General features: G+C 38.4%; 1 protein-coding gene and 1 long non-coding RNA gene across 28 annotated transcripts in view; one reads left to right on the top strand and one right to left on the bottom strand.

Annotated features, from left to right (window-relative positions):
- FOXP2 (forkhead box P2) overlaps nucleotides 1–180 on the top strand; it is a 554812-nt gene extending 554632 nt beyond the window's left edge. For all 26 annotated transcript variants that reach the window (XM_072783384.1, XM_072783383.1, XM_072783380.1 and 23 more), the window contains one exon: nucleotides 1–180. This exon is cut by the window's left edge and continues 3831 nt beyond it. The gene's annotated coding sequence lies outside the window, so the exon portion shown is untranslated.
- LOC140608618 (uncharacterized) overlaps nucleotides 1–4377 on the bottom strand; it is a 9075-nt gene extending 4698 nt beyond the window's left edge. The window contains exons 1-2 of one of the 2 annotated variants that reach the window (XR_012010595.1): nucleotides 4270–4377; nucleotides 2635–2723 (exon numbers count right to left, since the gene is read on the bottom strand). This is a non-coding gene — a long non-coding RNA (uncharacterized lncRNA). The remainder of the gene's footprint in view (nucleotides 1–2634; nucleotides 2724–4269) is intronic. The other variant, XR_012010596.1, reaches the window with a different exon arrangement.
- Between the last annotated feature and the right edge of the window lie 1623 nt (nucleotides 4378–6000).

Raw genomic sequence — 6000 nt, 5'->3', positions numbered from 1 at the left:
TTGTCCATGAACACTTGGCAAATCTTACTTAGCAAAAAAAGAAGGATGTACATTTTCCTATAGAATTAATGTATGAACAGTGTGTCACTGCTGTTGGATGTAAAAATGTATATGAAACCATTTCATTCACTTGATTACATTTCTGAAGTATAAATAAAAAATCTAATTCTTTTGGACCCATTTATAACCCCTAGGATTTTATTCTTTCGGAGAGACCATTCTTCCCCGCCAGAGCCAAGCCGTAAATTTGTGTACTCCTGTCCCGCAATTTGTTTAAAATCATTTCCTTAGGAATTGGGGATTCATAAACCAAACTGTACTCAAACTTAGTCAATAAAACTGGGGGCTGCTTGTCAAACACATTATGTTACAAACTATCTTCACGTTCAAAAATTGGCTTCCTCACATAATCATCTCATGTTTTCATGTTTTTATTCTAATAGAAGTTGACATCATCACTTCTGAACATTTAAAAAAAAAAAGAAAAACATGATTACTGTTTGTAACTTTATGACTCTTTTTTACTATATCATTTACTTGGCTCCAAATACCAATCACAGCCATGGATTCCACTGAGGGCTTAGGAGCCTGCAAGGGACAGAGTCAGTAGCTTTTTAAGGGAATGCTTCTTATGCCTCCAGGGATCAATCCTGACCTTGATTAGGGGTCAAAACAGGCAGGACAGGGCCTCTGCAGAAGAAAGTTTGCCCTTTTTCTCTAACTTCAATATATATTGCTAGATCTGTCCTAATCTGAAATAAAAGGAAAACGAGTATGTTGAGTATATTTTTATTTTATGCATACTTTAATGTTTTCTGTCACCCAGTGAGAGAGTACCTTGATTAAGAAGCTTTCCGCAAGATAAAAAATTGTTTCAATAGAAACATGAACATGGGATTAATTTTCCTGAAACTTAGAACTCAGTTTTCACTCTCAATTAGTTGAAAGTAAATGAATACCAACTTGCCCCCGCCAAGTATATTTTGTTAACTTCCTTAAGGCTCTATAACAAGATACAAATCCACTCCTTCCACTCTCTATGCTCTAATGTAGGGAGAACAATTCACAGATTAAAACCAGCAATTAAAAGAAGAAGTAAAACTTACTCAACAAATGTTTTGTACTTAATTCTAAATGCAAACTCATGTCACTCTATAGCTTAAAACACTGTGGTACCCAGATACATTGAATTGCATCAGTGCAGGATTCAGCTGCCTTGTAAAAGACTGGTCACTAAATTATTTTGGATTTTTTAAAAGTTAAAAACAACAACGACAATATGGCAACCTAAAGCCTAACTAAACAGAAGAGAAATACAGACGGCAAGTCACATTCTAACCATTTTTTCCAAGCAAGAGAAATGAAATCTAAGTATCCATATCTCTACTATTTCAAATCTTTTATAAAACGATAGTCAGACAAATTCTAACATTTAAATGCCAATGACAGTAAAGAACCTAAGCTACATCTCTTCACCATTGGCAGTTTTAAAATTCCACACAAAAATGTTTAAACACCAGAGTACAAGATTTTTGAGACGATAAAGTATGGCTTTACCCAGAAGTTGATATAATATCTCCTTGACTGTCTTATGTTCAGTCACCAACAACACAGGCTAAGAGGAACAATGTGACACCCAAGTAAATGGAGAGATCAGTAGTAGGGAGTTTATAATTTTCTGGCGAACTTGCATCTTGCATTGATGCTGATGTGTTAAGCCAACATACGCACATGTGAACATGCGCACATGCATACTTCAGAAATAAAACCTTAACTTTAAGCCTTAAATGTATAGTGTTGATTTCACACTCTGCTGTGAAGGTTTACTTGAGAGTCTTTGAGGTTTAAATACTTGATCTTCTATACTTGAAGCTGATCTGACCTTCTAAATTCATAGGTCTTTAGTTTCCAATGCTCCCGCAGAAAATAAAAACATCTACATAAGACAAATGATTGTCCCTGTCTTCCTATTTGAGGATCAGGGAAGTCAAAGGTTTGACAGAGAACATTCATGTGCAGAGGGTAGGTTGTGTAGAAGAAGAGAGAAGGAAAAGTTACTAAAGGAAATGTGCCTGCTATGACCTGCCATGATATGTCACAATTATGAAACTGAAGAGGTCATCACTTTGAAACTTGACTAGCTCTGTGATTCTCTTCTCAATCCCTTGCAGATAGATCCCATGTGTTCAGTAACAATGTGCTATTACCCTGGGGTGACTGCACAGAGCAGCTCGTGGGTTCCCATAATCCCACGCAGGGATGCTGATCTGAAGCAAAGCCCCCAAGCCACTACTCTCTTCCTACCTTCGAAGGCAAGCTACAACCTTGGTATCGTGTGGCATGTGACACATGGGAGGGAACACCTGACCTGTCTTCCCGCTTAATTCTCCTATAAATATATTTAAATGAAGCTATAGAAAATGCAACATTTATTATAAGTCCTTGTAGATGAAATGTGCTGGAAAAAATTAACAAGAAATCTAGGGGGAAAGTTATGAAATTCAAAAGTGGCATTTTTCCTAATATACAGGAATTGTGATCGTATATTCCTATAGCCTCCACAGCCAAAAAATACAAGCTTTGCAAGAAAGAAAATTTGAAAACTTTTTTTCAAAAATCTGAGTGAGCACCAACCTGAAAGCCCTTGGAAATGAGCTCTGTACTAGCCGGTAAGTGTTCTATTTGGTACCCTTCATCAGAGAAAGGAGAGCAAAACAGCTAATCTATAAGAAATCAAATCAAAAGAATCTCAATAGAAACATTTCATTTGTAGACATTGGACCTAGACGTTAAAAGTCTTGTAATAATATTGAAAGCTCGCTACCAATGCCACAAGTTGATTTATAGTTGGCTTCTTTGGTAATAGGGATTCGTTCAAAGTTGATAAAAAGGAATAAGATTGCATAGAATTAAATGAATTTTAAAATACTTCTATAGGTCAAACTGGTTTCCCAATAGCCATAAAAATCTCTGTGAGTCTCATCAGAGAATCCAACATTTTGGTGGTTTCCAGTCTCTGACACCTGGTTCTCACGTTTATTCTCCTTATCTGGCACTGTTGAGTGTTGATTTACTATTTACCCTGATACATAATTGGTTATGTTGGTTTGTCGATTAAAAATTTGACAATATTTATTACACCTTTCATTTTTCCATCATTTTATAAATAATCTTACAGTAGTTTCTACCACAAAAGGGAAATATTTTATTAATTTTTTTCTCTGCATACATTTAAAGTTGTTATTATTGGATAATGTGTACTGTCATTCTGCTGAAGGAACCATCTAGGCAGATAACCATTACTATCTCAATTTTCTAAGGACATTCTGGCACTACAACTGTTATTTCTAGCATTTAAAAGGATCACTTGAAGAGCACATATAATATATAAAATTTAAGAGAGAGTCACATTGAGATCAGGCATCAAAAAGAGGCTTCAAGCACCTTGCCGGAAGTTAATAACGTATCAGGATATATTTCCAAGACACCTAAACAAAATCAGGAGGAAAAAGTTTTTATATTGTATGCCAGAGAACCCAGGAATTATGGCTTGAACAAAAGAGAATTCACTTTCTATAACTTAGCTTTCTCACAAAGTGATTTTAAAGCTCACCAAAAAGCTGATAGGTAGCAACCTTATATTTAGCAACCACTGTAACTATTTTCAAAGATGGATTTTGTGAAAATAAACTTTACTTTCCCTCAGGGCCACAAAAACCATCCATTTACTTTTTGACTTTTAGGAAAATACAACCAGTATTGAATTATTCAAAATTTTCTTGACTGAGCCCTTTCTCATGCAAGAGGCTTCCTATTATAATCCTTTGGAAAGAGAGCGTGTTGGTGGGAGCAAACCAGCTGAGGTGCGTCACTCCATACACTGTCTAAGGGAGTGGGATTGAATGTAGGATCTGGACCTGAAATGGAAAATTGGTTTCATGTGATTTGCCAACTGTGATTGCCTCACACTGACTACTTGGAGTACCTGGCACCTAGTAGAAGTTCAAATAAATACCTGGTGATGGATATGAGACCATATCTTCACTTTATAAGAAAGGTGCCGTTGGGCAGCCCTGGTGGCACAGCGGTTTAGTGCCGCCTGCAGCCCGGGGTGTGATCCTGGAGACCCAGGATTGAGTCCCGCATCGGGGTCCCTGCATGGAGCCTGCTTCTCCCTCTGCCTGTGTCTCTGCCTCTCTCTTTGCTCTCTCTGAATGAATAAATAAATAAATCTTTAAAAAAAAAAATAAGAAATGTGCCGTCATCTACCAGTAACTTCTGTCGTGAGAACGGAAAAGGGAGTAGCACATGAGGTCCGTGGATGTGCCAATCCATGTTTGGTTCACCAATGGCAATGAGCTCTGAAAAGTAGTCACCTTGTGGGCCAGAACCAAGAGGGTTATCAGTGAGTGGGATCAACGAATCGGAAATAATTTCAGATTAGGATGTTCAGCATTAAACCAGGATAAGGGAAAAGTATAATCAGTGAGGCTATTAAATTTGGTGAATTTCTGTCAGCCACAAATCCCAAAACACTGTCTCTATGCTTGGTAGGTACTTGAGGACCACCCAAATGATTTCCATTCATTAGAGAATTGAGACATATGCTCCGTGACACGTGGGAGGGGCTTTCATAGGAGCCTGAAGTTTGATGGGTCTGGACTTCTGGACAGCTTCCTTGTCATTTGTAGCCAAGCCTTTGGATTGCTCAGAGATACGTTTGCTATATAGAAGTGAACTTTTGTTTAAATGTATCTTTCTCTCAAAATCCTTAATGTAAATAGTTCCAGCTCGAACAACTTCTCCTTCTCTAGGAGTCCTACGTGAAGGGACTTGGAAGACCGATGTACATGAGAAGCCCAGAAGCACTGTCCTAATGAAAAGTTTCACTTGACCTTGGCCTTGTTGATCTAACCATATTTCTCAGACCCCACCTGGATGGAGGAGAGGTAAATGACATGTATCCTCTGGATACCATCCCCTCTATTCCAGTCTTTGGAACTCCATTTCCTGAAGCCTTTGCTTTTATGATTGTGGAGAACACCATGTAGCTCACAGGACCTCACAACTGGCCATGCCAGTCCCCACTTATCAACACACAGGCTCTGTGCAACTTCCCCTGTGCTGCCTGATTAGACTTTCCTCCTAACCAAGAAACCAAAAGTGACAGTCACAGGAAATCCATATCCAACAGACAGAATAAACTCATTTTTAACCCTCTCACTGGACTGTGCTAGGGCAATTATAATTTAAGAGGAACTTCTGACTATGGGTGATGATTGACATTAGGGTTCCCCTAGGAGTAGGACTTTCTACGTCCTCACCATCCCAACATGGGTTCCTCAAGTTAGTTAGGTGGTATTAAGGTGAAGGGTTGGCAAGGATTTGTTTCCTTGAAAGATGCAGGATTAGGAATTTGATTTCATCGGGCTCTCAGTGTAGTTGTCCAAACATGTTATTTATATTTCGGAGTTGTATTTCTTTCCACCAACCTCCCCCTGCTCTCCCAAAAAGGTGTTCATTATAGAAGGACTTCATAAAATTCTGTATACCTTTAGTGCAGATCCAATTTGTAATATCCTTTTCTGGATACAGAACTGTGGGATGTGAGCATGCTCTTAGACTCAGGAATTGCGTAGGACCTTATGGAAAACATTAAATCACAAAATCTGAAATAGCAACAAAAGAAAAAGTAATTGGGGGACATAAAGAGCATTTCAGGCCTAAGGGGTAGGTAGCAAACTGCCACATAATTTTTTCCTGTTGCCACTTTTTGAAAAAGCATAATAGGTAGAAGAAAATCATTGGTCTCATTCAACTTGACGCATCTTGTTCCAAAATTGGTGTGTAATCAAATCAAACCCATGACACATGAACCTGTGAGGAGGAAGCTAGCCTAGCACATGGCTGTGGAAGGCAGAGGACTAGGTCTTCTTCCCATGATTCTTCACTAACTCAGTGAGTTGCCTTGAACAGATTCCTTCTGTGTCACAGTTTACT

Source organism: Canis lupus, chromosome 18 (genome assembly GCF_048164855.1).
Source record: "Canis lupus baileyi chromosome 18, mCanLup2.hap1, whole genome shotgun sequence".
NCBI classification, from domain to species: Eukaryota; Metazoa; Chordata; class Mammalia; order Carnivora; family Canidae; genus Canis; species Canis lupus.
The sequence above is the reverse complement of the archived record's forward strand: the minus strand, read 5'-3'. Positions and strand labels throughout refer to the sequence as shown.